At 35.5% G+C, this 18,293-nt stretch overlaps 1 pseudogene across 1 annotated transcript in view; it reads left to right on the plus strand.

The window, feature by feature from the left end:
• Positions 1-18,293, plus strand: part of LOC114266152 (TMV resistance protein N-like) — a 48,385-nt pseudogene that overhangs the window by 23,665 nt on the left and 6,427 nt on the right. Inside the window, exons 3-6 of the transcript XR_014341463.1 lie at positions 8,457-8,957; positions 11,393-12,524; positions 12,606-12,914; positions 13,028-13,915. The product of XR_014341463.1 is annotated as a TMV resistance protein N-like (transcript). The remainder of the gene's footprint in view (positions 1-8,456; positions 8,958-11,392; positions 12,525-12,605; positions 12,915-13,027; positions 13,916-18,293) is intronic.

The raw sequence follows: 18,293 nt of genomic DNA on the forward strand, positions 1-18,293 counted from the left end.
GTAGACCTGCGAGACAGGAAGTACCGTTACCGGGTGAGATTCCGGCAGTGCAGGAGGGAGTTGGCCAGGCCAATGTGGCCGAGCCAGCAGGTCAGCAGGTTATGGGTGCCTTGGCCAGAGAGATAGGAGGAGCTTTGGATATTCTTAGAGCTGGGAATCAGGCAGCTGAGGCAGGGCCTTCTTTCTTGAAGAGAGAGTTTTTCCGGTCAAATCCGGATGAGTTTATCGGGGATCCGAAGGAGCCACTGAAGGCTGATGAGTGGCTAGAGCAAATGAGTAAGACGTTCGAGATGCTTGGCATCGAGGACGGAGCACTGAAAGTGACCTTGGCATCCTTCCAGCTAAAGGGAGATGCGGGTCAATGGTGGAAGTACGAGAAGGCTCGTGTTGGTGGTACTTGGGAGGCGTTTGTGAATGCTTTTCAGGAGAGGTTTTTGTCTGCAGCAGCTAGGGAGAAGCTGAGGGACCAGTTTAGCTGGCTTAAACAGCAGGGCTTGTCAGTGGCCGAGTTTAAGGCTATTTTTACCAGTCTGTCCAGGTTTGCACCGGAACTAGTGGCGTCTGAGGAACGCCGTTGCTATGAGTTTGAGCGGAAGTTGAGGCGGGGCCTCAAGTTGAGAGTTGGTGGGTCTTACATCCGAGAGTATAGACACCTGGTAGATGCCGTTGCTCATATGGAAATTATGATGCAGGAAGAGGAGGAAGAACAGAGGGGCTCCAAGAGGAGCCAGGATGGTCAGGGTGATGGCAGGAGACAGAGGGGTTATAACCCTCAGCAGTCTCAGGGAGCAGTTTCTAGATCGACCTTTCCAGTGCCGAGTGCAGGCTCAGGGAGAGGCAACCAGGGGGAGTTTGCTTGTTACAAGTGTGGCCAGCTGGGTCACAAGGTTTCTGTTTGCTCGCAGAAAGGTGGGGGTCAGAGAGCTGCTTCTTCTTCAGCTAGACCGCAGAGTCAGAGTTTGGGCAGGGGGCAGCCCTTGTCTTGTTATCAGTGTGGACAGCCTGGGCACCTGAAGAGGTTTTGCCCGCAGTTGAGTGCCACTTCGGGAGCATCGGGTTCTAGACAGACGCAGGGATTTCAGCCAGCTCAGTCTGTGCAGGCCTCGAGGGCCAATCCGGGGGCTTCGTCGTCCCAGTCAGTGCAACAGTCGTATGCTCCTAGAGGTGAGCAGGTAGACCAGGGGCCTACGGGGCGCGTGTATGCTGTTACCGCGCAGGATTTAGTACCGGCTCCATCGGTAGTGAGAGGTACTTTTTTGTTTTGCAACTCGGTTGCTAGTGTGTTGATTGACACGAGTGCATCTCATTCTTTTGTATCTGTTGCATTTGCATCTGTTTTAGAATTGGAGTTGGCACAGTTAGCATCTCCTATTTGTGTGGTATCGCCTTTGGGTAGTGAGTTGATCTTGAAACAAGGTGTTAGAGGTTGTGATATAGAGGTCGCCGACTATAGGCTTCCTTTTCCGTTCGTTGTCATGCCCATGAAGGGCTTTGATGTTATTTTGGGTATGGGCTGGCTATCGTCATACCGGGCTGTTATCGATTGCTACCGCCAGAGGGTCACGTTATGTACCTTGAGCGGGGAGTGGTTCCATTTCTTGGGAGACCGGGTTGGTTGTGTGTTGCCACCGGGGTATGATTCGTGAGGGCGAAGTGAGCTTAGTAGTCTACTTGCCAGCTTTGAGAGTGGTGAGACCCAGCTTGTGTTGTCGAGGGTGGTTTGTGAGTATTCGGATGTCTTTCCCGAAGATCTTGTTAGTTTGCCACCTCACCGAGAGATAGAGTTCTCTATTGATTTGGTGCCCGGCACGGCGCCGATTTCTATGGCACCTTACCGTTTTGCTCCAGCAGAGTTGGTTGAGTTGAAAGTTCAGCTCCAGGAATTGCTAGATAAGGGTTTTGTTTGCCCTAATGTTTCACCGTGGGGAGCGCCGGCCCTCTTTGCTAAAAAGAAAGATGGTACCTTGAGATTGTGTATTGACTACCGGAAGTTGAATCGGGCTACGATTAAGAATAAGTACCCTATGCCCCGTATAGATGACCTGTTTGACCAGTTGAAGGGTTCCCGTTGTTTCTCTAAGATAGACTTGAGATCGGGTTACCACTAGTTGAGGGTCAGGGAAGAAGATATTCCGAAGACGACATTCCGTACGCGGTATGGCCATTATGAGTTTCTAGTGATGTCATTTGGGCTTACCAATGCACCGGCAGTCTTTATGGACTTGATGAACCGAATTTTCCGGGAGTTCTTAGATCGATTTGTGGTTGTCTTCGTGGACGACATTCTTATCTATTCGCCTTCTGAGGAGGAGCACGAGGAACACTTGAGAGTGGTGCTTGAGTTGCTTAGAGCCCATAGGCTGTATGCCAAGTTTGGGAAGTGTGAGTTCTGGCTGAGGGAAGTCAAATTCTTAGGCCACGTGGTATCCGGGAAAGGAGTGTCTGTTGATACATCCAAGGTAGAGGCAGTGCAGGATTGGGCACAGCCTAAGAGTGTGTTCGAGATCCGCAGTTTTCTGGGATTAGCTGGGTATTACCGTCGGTTTGTGAAAGATTTCTCCAGGTTAGTGTCACCGTTGACTAGACTGACTCGGAAGGGAGTCAAGTTTGTGTGGAGTGAGACTTGTGAAAAGTCGTTCCAAGAGCTGAAAGTTAGATTGACCACCGCTCCGGTGTTGATTATTCCGGAGAGAGGGTTGGGTTATGCGGTTGATTGTGATGCCTCACGAGAGGGTTTGGGTTGTGTGTTGATGCAAGAGGGGAAAGTGGTAGCTTATGGCTCACGTCAGTTGAAAATACACGAGAAGAATTACCCTACACACGACCTAGAGTTAGCAGCAGTGATCTTTGCCTTGAAAATTTGGAGGCACTACCTTTATGGTGAGAGGTTCGAGGTATTCTCGGATCACAAGAGTTTGAAGTATCTGTTTACACAGAGAGACTTGAATTTGAGGCAGAGGAGATGGATGGAGTTCATTGAGGACTATGATTTTGAGTTACACTATCAGCCGAGAAAGGCCAATGTTGTGGCCGATGCCCTTAGTAGGAAATCCATTAGTGATGTAGCTTGTATAGCCATCCGGGAATGGGAGATGTTGGGAGCACTTGGCGAGTTTGATTTGCTACTGGGCGAATCTGTTGAGGCTGCGGTCTTGTTTTCCGTTGTTGCGCAGCCTACACTTGTGACTAGAGTGTTAGAGGCACAGAGAGGTGACCTTGAGGTAGAATCCCTCCGAGAGAAGATCTCCAGTGGGAAAGTTGAGAAGGGTTTGACGGTGTATCCCGACCTGAGTGTGAGATACCGAGACCGTTTGTTTGTGCCGGAGTCTTGCCGAGAGGAAGTACTCCGAGAGTTTCACCATTCGCGCCTTGCGGTGCATCCGGGAGGCACTAAGATGTATCGGGATTTGGGTCGCCAGTTTTGGTGGCGGGGTATGAAGAGAGATGTGACTGTTTTCGTATCGAAGTGCCTTACTTGCCAGCAAGTGAAGGCTGAGCATCAGAGGCCAGCGGGTTTGTTACAACCCTTGCCTATTGCCGAGTGGAAGTGGGAACATGTCACTATGGACTTCGTTGTAGGTCTTTCGAGGACTCAGCGGGGTAGTGATGCTATTTGGGTGGTTCTAGACCGGTTGACTAAGTCGGCGCACTTCATTCCTATGCGCGTGAGAGATTCGGTGGATCATCTTGCCGACTTGTATATTCGGGACATAGTGAGATTGCACGGGGTCCCAGTGACGATCGTCTCAGATAGAGATCCTCGTTTTACCGCTAGGTTGTGGCAGAGTTTGCAGAGTGCCTTGGGCACTAAGTTGACCTTTAGTACGGCTTACCATCCTCAGACTGACGGGCAGTCCGAGCGTACTATTCAGATCCTTGAGGATATGCTTCGGGGTTGTGTCCTTGACTTTAGCGGGACGTGGGAGAGGCACTTGCCATTGGTAGAGTTTGCCTATAACAACAGTTTTCAGTCTAGCATTGGTATGGCACCGTTTGAGGCCTTGTATGGCCGACCGTGTAGGTCTCCAGTTTGTTGGGCCGAGGTGGGTGATGCACCTTTATTGGGACCGGAGTTGGTTAGGGAGACGACGGAGAAGGTTGAGCTTATCCGTAGGAGGCTTGTTACAGCCCAAAGTCGACAAAAGAGTTATGCCGACCGTAGAAAGAGGCCTTTGGCGTTTGAGGTAGGTGATCATGTCTTTCTGAAGATATCACCTAGGCGAGGCTTGATGAGGTTTGGGAAGAGTGGGAAGTTATCCCCTCGTTTTATTGGTCCTTTTGAGATCCTTGAGAGGATTGGCGAGGTTGCTTATCGGTTAGCCTTACCACCGCAGTTGTCCGGAGTGCATGACGTGTTTCATGTGAGTATGCTTCAGAAATATGAGCCAGATCCATCACATGTGTTGGATTGGACCGATTTAGAGGTAGGTGAGGATGCCTCGTATGAGGAGAGACCGGTTCGGGTCTTGGATAGGCGGGATCAGGTCCTGCGTGGCAAGACCATTCCTTTGGTGAAAGTCTTGTGGAAACATCACGGAGTGGAAGAAGCCACTTGGGAACGTGAGTTGGAAGTCCATGAGAAATATCCGGACTTATTTGTTGATATGTAATCTTGTATTTAAATTTTGAACTTTTGTTGAACTTAAGAGCTTTTATATATGTCTTAAGTTGTGAAACATTAAAAATGTTTTGGTTTATTGGAAGTATGTTTTGGAACTTGCCTCATATGGAAGTTGAATGTAACACCATATATGTTGATTATATTGTTGAAATTGGAAAGATAATGCGTAATGTTGATGCATGTTGAAAGTACATATGTTGTTTACATATTGTGAGATGCCTCTTGTTAAAGGGATGGGATGACTGGTAATGGGTCGAATTGTTGAATGTTAAAATGTAACATTGTTTAAAATGGGGAAAAGCTTATTTTTGAAAACTTGTGCTTAATTTTGGGGACGAAATTCTTTAAGGGAGGGAGGTTATAGCGATCCCGGGTTTACCCTTGTTGTACAGTGATCCGGACATGTGTCCGTGGATGTTGGTAGTTGTTTATTATCTTGTTTGCATCCTTTTTACTTCGTATTTGAGTTATAGGATGTGTTGGGCAGGTTTGTTATAGGTTGGTTGTGTTTGGGAGCCTAGTGCTGCTGCCCAGATTTTTGGACCTTCGCTCGAGCGAGGAGTTGGTCACTCGAGCGAGAGTTGAGTTCGTGTCTGGTGGATCGAGCCAGAGTGGCTTCGCTCGAGCGAGCGATTGCGTCTGGTTCTGGACCTGAGAGTTGCATTTCTTGGCTCGAGCAAGTTTTCTTTGCTCGAGCGGTCTGGTTTGTTCTTCGCTCGAGCGAGAAGTCTGTCGCTCGAGCGTGCTTCTGGTTGCAGACCTGAGGATTTGAGTTGTTAGCTCGAGTGAGCATTCTTTCGCTCGAGCGCACTTCTAGCTTTTCGGCTCGAGCGAGAACTTCTTGGCTCGAGCGAGAGTTTTCTGTGTCTGGTCGCTCGAGCGACAAAGGCTTCGCTCGAGCGAGCGTGTTTTATATCAACGGGCAGTAGCGTTTTTGAACATCAGTTTTTCACTTTCTTTTTCTTTCAAACCCTAGATCCGAGACTCTCTCTCTCTAAACCTACACTCTCTTTAAGATTTGATCTCCCTAGAGTGTGAATCTAGCCTAGGGCCTTTGTTAAAAAGATAGAGGGCGTTGAGAGTTTCGACTTAATCTGAAAAAGTTTGGATTTGGAGCACGTTGATCTTCGAGTCTTCATCTCCTTTTTGGCTCAAACTTTGAGGTAGGGATATCCTACTCCTCTCTATGGATTTTGTCTTTAAATTTTAGTATTTTGAGATGTTGGGGTTGGTTTGGTAATTTGGTGAAAGTTTGGGGCTTTTGTGTTATTTTACAAAAGTTAGGGTTTTATTCATAATAAACCTAGATGCATGTTTGGCATAGAGAAATGGAATTGTTGAGAGTGGGAATGTATGGGGTTAAAGGGTGTAGTTGAATTATTTATCACTCACCGGAATGAAATGTTGATTGAATATCCATTGTGCATTTATTTTCTGTTTAGAGATAACTGCTTTGGGCTATCGGTAGAGGATAGTCGTGATTGTTGTAGACAATGCATGATGATTAGGCAAACGGAAACTAATCAATGGAATGTGTCATGAAATTTGACGGTTAATAAAATACATTAACTGTATGTATTGAGTGATTGTATATAGAACCAATGTGTTTGTATACGTTACGTGTAGAGGAGGAGATGGGGGATGTACTCCGCGGTTTAGGGGAAGATAGGGGATGTACCTCTAAACCGGATAGTGTTGGGAGAAGATAGGGGATGAACTCCATAGATACAGCTCATATGCTTGTCTAGAGAAGTGAAGATAGAGCTCATATGCTTATCTTTGTGAAGTATGGATATAGCTTATATGCTTATCTGTGAATGTGGGATATAGTTTTTATACATATCTGTTGAAATAATGATAGAGCTAACATGCTTATCTGTTGAAAAAGGGAAAATGAAAAGTAACTTGGACTCATAAGTCGTATGACATAAATATATGATTTATGTGAATGTATCAGTGTTGGCCATCTATCAATTGCTAATCTTTTAGTCATTGTTCATGGTTGGTTTAGTGTATTTCTACTGGGCTGTGGCTCACCCTATATGGGAATATCATTTTCAGGTACAGGTAGCATGCCACCTCCAAGGACATAGCTTGGGAGGCTAGAGGCGGGCATACTTTTGTCGTTTTATTTTTGATGTATTACATGTAAATTCAAGCCAGGGGCTTAATGTGTAAACGAGTTAGTACTCTTTTGTTGTAACCAAGTGTTAACTTGGAAAGCTGTAAGCCCATAGGGCATTTGCTTTTGTTGTTAACATGTAATACTTTTTGTAATGAAACTCTGATAAATGGAAGAATGTGGAACTTTTACATATCAATGCATATCTTTATTGATGGGTTTAATGTTGTTATTTTGAGGGCGTTACAGTCAAAGTCCCTATTACCCACCAATGGGACAATTTGTCAACCATTCATGTCCCTTCATTCCAAAAACAATCAAGTGCATAAATGATAAAGAAAAGAAAAGGAAAGAACATAAAAAATACAAATAGACCATGAACCATCTTACTTTAAAAAATAAGTAACAAAGCATATGAGACAACAAAAAATTCATACCAACAAACAAACAAACTTCAAAGCATTTGAGACAACTATATACCTAGTATTCTAGAAAGATTTGGGGATTGAGGGAAAAAAAATGCCACCTCCAACCACATACTAAAAATCTAAAAAGTGCCTTAGTAACTTGACCGTTGCAAGCAATGCCTCTGCAACTTGATTGAGACATTTTTCTCTCATGATGTCTGCTCGGACCCTTCGCGGGTCAGACCTGCCTCGGCACACTGTTGACCTACTTTCCTTGCGCTTTAGCCCATACTCCTTCAGTCATTCCTGGTCTCCTAAAAAGGGCGACCTCCGTACTTAGGTCCATATTTGATTTGGACTTTAATTTCAAACTCTCTACAACCTTTAATCGCCATCAAGTACCATTGAGTAGAGATGAACATAAGCTGGGTTCAAGTCTAATCTTATCATGTGAAGCCCGATCACTTAACTTAGTATATGAAGTAATAATTATTTTATTTTATTTTGTCTTAAAAGTAAAAATTTTTTCATTTTAAATTTGATTTGATTTGATTTATTATTTTCTTCCAACGATTCTGTCTAAAATTATGATTTTAACAACCTTCATTACTAGGGGACTATTTGCTATGATATAAAAAGTATATTTTTTTTTAATCACATCACTTTTTTACTTTTTTAAATATTTTTTTATAAAAAGTTAAAAAATACATTTGTTTAAATCATTCGAAATACCTTCTGGGTCAGTGACCATTCCTACCACTGGGCCGTGTTTGGCTGATTATTTGCTGACATGTGACAAAAAAAAATTTGTTCTTGCTTATGCTTTCTTTTATAAAGAAATTACAATTCAATGCATGTTTTTAAAATAGATTTTAAATTAATAGTAAACCCGTGGACCTATTCAAAAGAAACGCGTATCAGCAATGATAGAGATCACTAAAAGTTGTGATCTAAACTAGCACTAATGAGTTGGCAACCATTATAAAAAAAAAAAGAAAAGAAAAGAAAAAAAACAAACAGGCACAAGGACCCACTGCCACACCATTAATGATAGCACTAATTAGTGCTCTCGCTTATTTTCCACGCAACAAATAGGACCAAAAAGTAGCAGCAGTGGACCTTCTCGCGTTCTTCGAAGAAATTTGTGGAAGTTACAAAGAAAATTGGTTGTTTGTCTGTACCAAATTTCTTGCAAATAACGCAAATGTCACATTATAAAAAAAAAAAAAAACAGAGATCCTAGTTTCTACTTGTGTTTTCAATTTCCCAATTTTATCTCTCTCTACTAATTCCTTATACCAAATAGTTAAACCATGGCTTCCTCCTCTGTTCCATCTTCATCTCGACCTCGATACACATACGATGTGTTCTTGAGCTTTAGAGGTGAAGACACTCGCGACAACTTCGTTAGTCATCTCTACACTGCGTTGCCTCACAAGGGGATTCGCACCTTCAAAGACGATGAAAAGCTCGAGAGAGGAAAATCGATTTCGCCGGAGCTCCGGAGAGTGATTCGAGGATCGACGTTTTCAATTATAGTTTTATCGAAGAATTATGCTTCTTCGAGATGGTGTTTGGATGAACTTGTGGAGGCACTTCAATGCAACAACACAACGGTTTGTCCGATTTTCTATCATGTGGATCCATCGGAAGTGAGAAGGCAAAAAGGGAGTTTTGGGGTGGGATTTGATGAATTGGTTTCCAAACAGGGAGTATTGGGGATGGAGAATGTTCCAAGGTGGAGGAATGCTTTGGAGCAAGTTGCCAATTTATCAGGATGGCCTTACCTCAGTGATACAATCGTCAGGTAACTGTTAATTAGATAAAACTTGTGTAATGATATACATCCCACATATTCTTTCAAAATAATGTGACAAAATTTGGCATATATCATAATTTTTTTTTTTTTTTTTTTTTTTTTTTTTTTTTGGGTACAACGGAAAATAATTTGGCATATATCATTAATTGTGTATCATTGTGGGCAAACTGTGATAGCATATATTCACTTTTTATCAATATGTGTTTTAAATACTAATATTGATCTTGAAACATCTCAAAAAGTTAAATTCACATATATCAATTTTGTTAAAAATAGATTTGTGAATTGAACTTATGAGATTAAAAAAAAAAAAAAAAAATTAGTACAAAATATAAAAAGACTAAAAATATAAAAAATTATTGAAAAATTTAGTCAAAACTCCTTTGTTGGATACTTATTTAGTGAAAATGATAGTTCAATTTATTTTACCTCGTAAATCCTTCAGCAGAGAACACATAATTGAGTAAGGATAAAGTAAAATATATATATATATATATATATATTTTCTTTGACAATATTGTCAGAATAACATGTTACTATGAACTAGAGTTATTGTCAAACAGAGTAACATGTTACTATCACTGTTTACATCTATTTCGACGGTAATAAATTTTTTTTTTTTTTAAGAATTTCATAGTTAATATGGATCTATTTGATAGATATTGATGAGAGGATTCAAAAAATATTAATTAGTGTATTTGGTTTCAATTTTTTGAGTTCAATTTTTTGAAAATTTAGTTTTTTATTTTTTGTGTTTTTTATTTTTATTTATAGTGAATATTTTTAAAATTTTAAGTAATTTTTTTACTTTTTTAGATACATCTTACTTAGATGTATCTAAATAATAAAATATTTGTGAAAAAAATATTTTAAAAAATTAATAAATATATAAAAATATGAAAAATATACTGAATTTTTTTTTTATTTTTTATTTTTGATATTTAGTAATTTTTAAAAGATTTTTTTCACAAATATTATACTGTTAAGTGTACTTATGTTAGATGTGTCTAAAAATTCAAAAAATTCTTAAAATATTTAAAAAATTCAGTGAAAAGAAAAAAATACAAAAAATGAAATTGTAAAATTTTTTGAAAAGCGAATTATGGAAATGGAAACCAAACAGAGTGAAATTTATTAAAAATCGACATTTATATCAAAAGTTATATTATTTTAAAATTTAATATTTTGATAAAAGTGATATGTGTTAAATTTTTCAAGAATTTTTTTTTATGCTTATTCTTAATGTATTAAAATTTTATTATGAAAAAGTTTTAACAAAATCTCCAAAATTATTCTTATGACCTTGTTTTTGTACTTACCAATCAGGAAGTGCTATGTCTCCTTGTAACCATCAAAGTTGACCTTCCTTTCAGAACACTTTCACCAATTTTTCCTTATGTTTATGCAGATACAATTATAAAATTATTTAAGAAGAGGTTGCAGCATATGCGATGTAAGATTTGATTAAAAAGGGGAAAAAAAAAAAAAAACATATTTGATTTGGAAGGATAATCTTAATGCAACTGAAATAACTCTATAACATAATTTTATATGATGTTTAATATTATCATATTCAAGAAATAATAAATTTCACAGTAAAAATAATGATTTAGGAAACATTATAATATGTGTGTAAAAATAATGATTTAGGAAACATTATAATATGTTTGTAAAAATAATGATTTAAGAAACATTATAATATGCGTGAAATAAGCGTTCTCAAGTTTAATTACATTAAAGAAACAGAAAATCATCATCTAACCTTTGTGTTTGGATCTAGGGTTTGTATGGACATGAATTCATGGAGGAAAGAAAAAGATCAAAGGAAGGGTGAAATTTTTTTACTTATATTTTATTTACATTTCTTGCACTCTTTTTTTTTCCCTCTACAAATCCGTACCAAACTCATAAATTCCAAAAACAACTTTGTCTTAAAGTTGAAGGGCTAAAAATATAGTCTAATTGATTTGATGCGGCTTCTAGCAGGCTAAAAGTTAATAATCGAAATGTCTTCCCTTGCTTGTTTATTTAAACTATTTATGACTCATAAGATGTAACCAACAGTTTTATCAAACACTCTTACACAAATTTTTGAAAAAAAAAATACTATAAACAACTCTATAAATAGAAATCTTCCTAAGGATTTCTGACAACAAATTAGAGTAGAACTGAACAAATGCAGTTCAATAATTAATAAAAGTAGATCAATTGGAGGAAAATTTAGAAACCCAATGTGCCATTCAAATAAAGCAAATAAGGACTTTTCATTTTTTTTTTTTAATGATCATATCAAATATATGTGCTATTCAATTGCAATGAGTAAAAGTAATCACCATTTTACCAAACTAATGACACTTTTCCTTCTTATAGCTCTTTTGAGTTTTGATGAATAAATTTATTACTGTTCCCCTAAATCTGCACAGGTCTGAATCAATGTTCATCCAAGAAGTTGTCGGGATACTTTTTAGAAAATTAATTGGTACATATTCCAGCATTGGCAAAGACTTAGTTGGGATGGTTTCTCATACGGAGAAAGTGACTGAATTGCTAGGTTTAGGGATGGATGATGCTCATGTTGTAGGTATTTGGGGAATGGGTGGAATAGGCAAGACTACTATTTCCAGAGCTTTTTATGACTGTATCTCTTGCCAATTTGAAGGTTGCAGCTTTATTGAGAATGTTAGAGAAGTTTTAGAAAAATGTGGTTTAAAAACTTTGCAAGAACAACTCATTTCTGAAATCTTAATGGAAAAGGATTTGAAAGTAGGAAGTAATGGTCATGCAGTACATATGATAAGGAACACTGTATGTCATAAAAAAGTTCTTATTGTGCTTGATGATGTGGATGAATCAACCGTACTCGAAAAATTGGTAGGAGAGCACGATTGGTACAGTTTTGGAAGTAGAATCATTGTAACGACTCGAAATCAACATGCGTTAACTAGTTATGGCATAAAACATATCTATGAGGTTGAGCAATTAAGAGAAGATGAAGCTATAGAACTCTTTGAATCGAAAGCCTTTGGGAAACAATGACAAATGGGAGGCTATGAAGAGCTTGTCCGTCATGCAGTAACGTCTGCTAACGGAGTTCCTTTAGCTCTCAAAGTTTTGGGTTCTTTCCTTTGTGATCGAAACAAAGATCAATGGGAAAGTTCATTAAATAGATTGAAAAAAAGCCCTCTCAAGGAAGTTCTACAAGTACTTAGAATAAGTTACGATGCACTAAAATCGGAAGAGAATGACATATTCTTAGATATTGCATGTTTTTTCAAAGGAAAGGACAAAAATGATGTAACAAAAATACTAGAAAGTTGTGGCTTCCACCCAATTATTGGAATAGATGTTCTTGTTCAAAAGTCTCTTATAACTATCTCAGGCAATAAGTTGTTGATGCATGATTTGATACAAGAACTAGGGTGGCATATTGTTTGTGAGGAATCACATAAAGAGCCTGGAAAGCGCACTAGGTTATGGTGTGATGAAGATATAAAACATGTATTGATGGACAACACAGTAAGAGGTCTTATAGAAAAGCATGAACACTCAAAATTTGTTTAATTAACAAAAGCTAGCTGTGCATAATTTTGTCAACCTTCTAATATTGTGTTCTTGTTATTTGCTTGTGGTTATTAGGGAACAAGCAAAGTGGAAGGCATAGTTATGCAGTATAGTGACCTAAGAGGTCTAGATCCAAAGGACATTCGGTTTCTAAAACAATTGAAGTTGAGGCCTAAAGCTTTTGCAAAGATGTCGAACTTGAGGATTCTCAAAATTTGTTGTATGTACCTCTCAGAACAACTCAAATATCTTCCTAACGAGTTAAGGTATCTTGACTGGTTAGGATACCCTATGAAATACATGCCTCCAACATTTCAACCAGAGCATCTTGTTGAACTTCACTTAACCTATAGCAGCATTGAACAACTTTGGGAGGGAACAATGGTTTGAATATGCATTCTCTTTAATTACTTTGAATAAGATGCAAAGTATGTGACACAATATAATTTCCATAATTTATTTCTATATAATTTCTGTAATTTATTTGTATTTATATTTTTCTTCAACAACATCTTGGCAAATTAAGGATCATGAATCTTAGTCACTCGACATATTTGACGAAGAGCCCTGACTTCATAGGGATCTTAAATCTTGAAAGACTGATTCTTGAAGGTTGTACAGGTCTGGTTAATCTTCATCCATCCATTGTAGTTGTTAGAAGGCTTATTTGTTTGAACTTGAAGGACTGCAAAAGTCTCAAGTGTCTTCCATGTGGCATTCAATTGGAATCTCTTGAAGTTTTTATTGTCTCTGGGTGTTCAAAGCTTGATAACGTTTTGATCAGCTTGGGATATATGAAATGTTTATCAAAGCTTTGTTTAGATGGGACTGATATCAGTGAACTTCCACCTTCAGTTGGACATCTTACCAATCTTGGTTTGATTAGTCTGAGCGATTGTAAAAACTTGAGAAGTATTCCAGACAGCATTTGTCAGTTGAAAGATCTTAGAACTTTAATCCTTTCTGGTTGCTCCAAACTTGACAAATTGCCACCAGACTTGGGTGTTTTGTACCGTTTATATGAGCTTCGTGCAGATTGGACTGCAATTAGACAACTCCCATCCTCCATTGGATGTCTGAAGGAGCTTGATATACTAACGCTAAAAGGGTGTAAAGGAATATCATCTAATTCCATGACTTCTGAACTAGCAGCAGCTTTGTCAAGGTTGGAGTCTTTACGGACACTAGATCTTAGTTATTGTAATTTAAAATCTATCCCCACAGCCATTTGTAGCATCTACTCATTGGTATTTTTATTCCTAAATGGAAACAATATGGAAAGTTTATCTGCAAGCATAAATCAACTTTCAAGGCTATCGGGCTTGCGTTTGAATGGTTGCAAGAAGCTTCAAGAATTGCCACAGATTTCACCTAAAATATTTCAGGTTCTCTCTCTCTCTCTCTCTCTTTGTGTGAAGCGACATCTCTACTCTTTAGCCAATTAAACACCCTGAGTTTTTTTTTTTATAATTTTTTTAATACTAATACATATGTTCAACAAGTTCACTTATTGTAATTTTGAACACCCAGTCACTCCTACTTTGAACACCCAACAATGAGTTTTTTGAATTTAATATATATATATATATGTAAGAAGTGCTTACCTGCTTGAGAGTTGTACTTTTTTCCCGATTTTGCCCTTTGGTTTGAAATTATTTACTATTAGAGATTTGCATTTTAATTTTTTCATTTTACCCTTTTATTATTTTTATTATTTACCAATATTGGTGGTACTAATTTGGATGAAGGTTTTTTTAGGGTCATATTTTTATTTTTATTTTTATTTTTTTTGATTTTTCCCTTTGGTTTGGAATTATTTACTAGGACAAATTACAATAGCAGTCCCTATAGTTTGGGACTTGTGTATTTTCAATTGTGCCACATTTGACCATGAATTTTGAATCTTATTCAAAATAAGGACAATTAAAGATACAATTGCGCAATTTCAAAGGCAAAGTCATCAATTTGATAAAATATAAATTAATTTGATAAAAATAAATGTCAAAAAAATATTTTTTAATTTTTGAAAATTATTTCTATCCACCAAAGATAAAATTATGTAAAATTGATAAATCTTTTGCATATTTATTTATTTATTTATTTTTATCATATTAATTTTTATTATGTGTTTGGATGATAATCATGAAATGAGTAGTTGTTTTTATTTTCATTAAATTAGTTTCTATTTTTTCAAAAGTCAAATATGGAGACAACTTTGATATCATTATTAAACCAATCCATTAAATCAAAAAATCAAAAACTAAAAACATTTCATATATTAAATATATTGATTACTAACAACCATCAATTACATAATCATCATACAAACACATAATAAAAATTAATTTAGTAAAATAAATAAATAAATAAATGAGTAAAAGATTTATCAATTTTACATAATTTTATCTTTGGTGGATAGAAATAATTTTTAAAATTTTAAAAATATTTTTTTAACATTTATTTTTGTCAAATTAGTTTAGATTTTATCAAATCAATGATTTTGCCTTTGAAATTGAGCAATGGTATCTTCAATTGTTCTTATTTGGATCAAAATTCAAAGTTCAGGGTCAAATGTGTCATAATTGAAAAGTCAGGGATCAAAGTGACGCGAGTCCCAAACTAGAAGGACTATTAGTGTAATTTGTCCATAGATGCTTACATTTCAATTTTCCCATTCTACTCTTTTATTTTGTATTTTTTACCAATATTGGTGGTACTAATGTGGATGAAGATTTTTTCGTAATTATGCAAAAAATCTTGGTCAGTTATAAAACATAAATATTTTGATTTTAGATAAATTACAAATATACCCCTAAGGTTTTCTTTCCTATTTTGCCATTTCATTTTGTATAATTTATTAATGGTAACCTATAATTTGACTTTCTCATTTTATCCCCTTCTTTGGTAATATTTACCAATATTAGTGGTTCTAATTTGAGTGAAGGGTTTACCTAATAATGCAAAGATTCTTGCTCACATAAATATATATTGGTTTTGATACAACTACACTCTTGAGATTTGTTCAAAATATAAACTGTCCCTACAATACTAGAAATGACAACTATTCCTTATTAAAATTTTAATTTAACCAAATAAATAGAAAAAAAATTGTAAAAAAAAAATAATTTGAAAATAATATGAAAAATTTTATTAAAACAAATGAAAAGTCATCTAAAAATAATTTTAAAAAATCAAATCAAACAAAATAATTTGTTATAAGATTTGTATTTTGGAAATATAAATTTATAACAAGAATAGCCTGTGTCTGGCAGGGGTCTAAAAATATTTTTTTTACAAATGAAACCAAATCAAAGTTTAACAGTGATACCATATGATCATTAGCATGTAATATCACCATTCGATTATTCCATCCTAAAAAGAAAAATAATTCACTCATTTGAACTAAAATTTTATCTCATTTATTTATTCCATAATTGTACTTTATAATAGAAATTAAAATTTTGATCATATATTTTATCATTGATTCTATTAAATTTTGTAAAAAACTAATCTTATTTTTCGAGAAAAAGTTTTGGTAGTGGAATGAAATAAAGTGCAATAAAATGAAATGATTATTTTTTTAAATTTTTTATGGAATAATTATTTTTTTTACCATGCTTTTTTTTAATTATTTTTTGAATGAATCAAATATAAAATAAATATTTTCAAAAAAATATCATATTATTCTATTTCATTTAATAAACTCAATAAAATATTAAAGTCAAGTGGTCATAGCACTGACCTTTTTCACTAGTGTATATATATATATATATATGATGTAGGAGCACTGGCATTTGAGTTCATTGTTTTCGTTTTTCTTTGTGTATTTTATATCTTTTTCATTTAAGTTCCTATAGTTTCAATTTGTCAATTAAGTCTCTAAAGTATTTAATTCGAATTAATTCAGTCCTAAAGACAATATAAAATAGAACATAAGCCTAAGGTTGTGTTTGGTCTTTGATTTAGAAAGGGATTTGAAAAAAGAAAGGTAAAATGTGTGAAACGCATGTGAAATGTAATTATAATTCATATATATTTTACCTATCTTTCATTTCTTTTTCCAAATTTCTCCCCAAATTCATGAACCAAACACAACATAAAGGTTATAAAAAATTGTGATTAGGCCTAGATTTTAATTTATTACTAACTTAATTATCATTTGCACGTGTGTTTTTATAATTAGTATATTTTTCACAACTTATATAGGCCTTCTTCTATTTCTATTCGACTATTATTTATTTTTTCTAATATGTAATTATCCATTTTATCTGATTTTTGGCTATTTTTAATATTATTTTATATTTCATTTCATTATTTTTTTTTTTATTGTTCCGCCATTGTTTATAATTCGTCTAGACTATAATTAATTAGATCTGTTTTTTTTTTTTTTTTTGGTGATATTAATTCAAAAGATTACCTTGGAGAGTTCCTTTCTAAGGATAAGGATAATTATATGTACTATTTTTCTATAAGACCTAACTACTTAAATCATTAATAATTTTTTTAAAAATAATTATTAATTAGCGATAAATTTATAAATATTAATAATTAAAATTTTAAATTTTTTTCATGAATTTGAAATTATTATTTTTTTAAATTTATACTAAATTATAAACTTTCAAAAAGAAATGTCTTTTAAGCTCCAGACTAGGTCTGAGTCGTATAACTTATCAAAAACAATTTACATATTTTATTTTGTTGGATTGAAACAAAAATATTAGGGATAATTACAAAAAATAAAAAAATTCAGAGTTTGAGTTTTGTAACAAATAATCTTAAATTTTTAATTTTGTCAATTTAAATCATAATCTTTTGATTTATTTTTAATTTATGCAATTTGTTTATTTTCATTCAGTAAAACAGACCCAAAAAAATATTATTATTAAACTCAATTTAAATATATATAAAATGTCTAAAATGTACATTAAAATATTTATTTTTTCATTGATTTTACTTACGAAAATTAGGCAAATAGTTTAGATTGAAAACAAATCAATATTTTAATATATAAATTGACAAAATTAAAAATTTAGGATTAATTTATAACAAGTTATTATTATTATTATTATTATTATTATTATTATTATTATTATTATTATTATTATTATTGTAATTGTCCCGAAATATTAATATATTTATAGAAAAAAAACTATCTATAATTTGTGAAGTTTAAAGGGTTAATCTTCTCCCATCCAAAAAAATATATAAAAATTGGGAACTTTTTTGATAAATCTACTTTCTAAGAACTTTATTCCATCCAACCTATATTCTTTTTGACAATTCCATTAGGTCCTATTTGAGATAAGAAGACCAAAATACTCTTTTCATCTACTTATGTTCCATTTAGTTTACATTATTTTCTTGTGTTTCAATAAGTCATATGGGCGACATAATTACCAAAATACCCCTAATGTGAATGTTCACACCGTCAATGTGAATGTTCATATCGTCAATGTGTAGGGGCCCGGCCCATGTCGATCCTCGTGGGTGCCCGGAAAAATTCGAGTCGGGCCGGGCCCGCCCCGGTCCGTTGACAATGTGAATATTCACATTGACATGTTAACATTCACATTAATAGAAGTGTAAAATTAGCCTGTGTCCCGTGACGGCACGAAACCCGCCCACGGCCCATGGGCAGCCCGGGGTGGGCCCGGTCCGGCCTATTGACAATGTGAATATTCACATTGACATGTTAACATTCACATTGATAAGAGTATAAAATTGGCCCGCGGCCCATGGGCGGCCAAAAGCCCGCCTGCGGTC

The sequence above is a fragment of the Camellia sinensis genome, chromosome 10 (assembly GCF_055761805.1).
Source record: "Camellia sinensis isolate YWXY chromosome 10, ASM5576180v1, whole genome shotgun sequence".
Classification (NCBI taxonomy): Eukaryota; Viridiplantae; Streptophyta; class Magnoliopsida; order Ericales; family Theaceae; genus Camellia; species Camellia sinensis.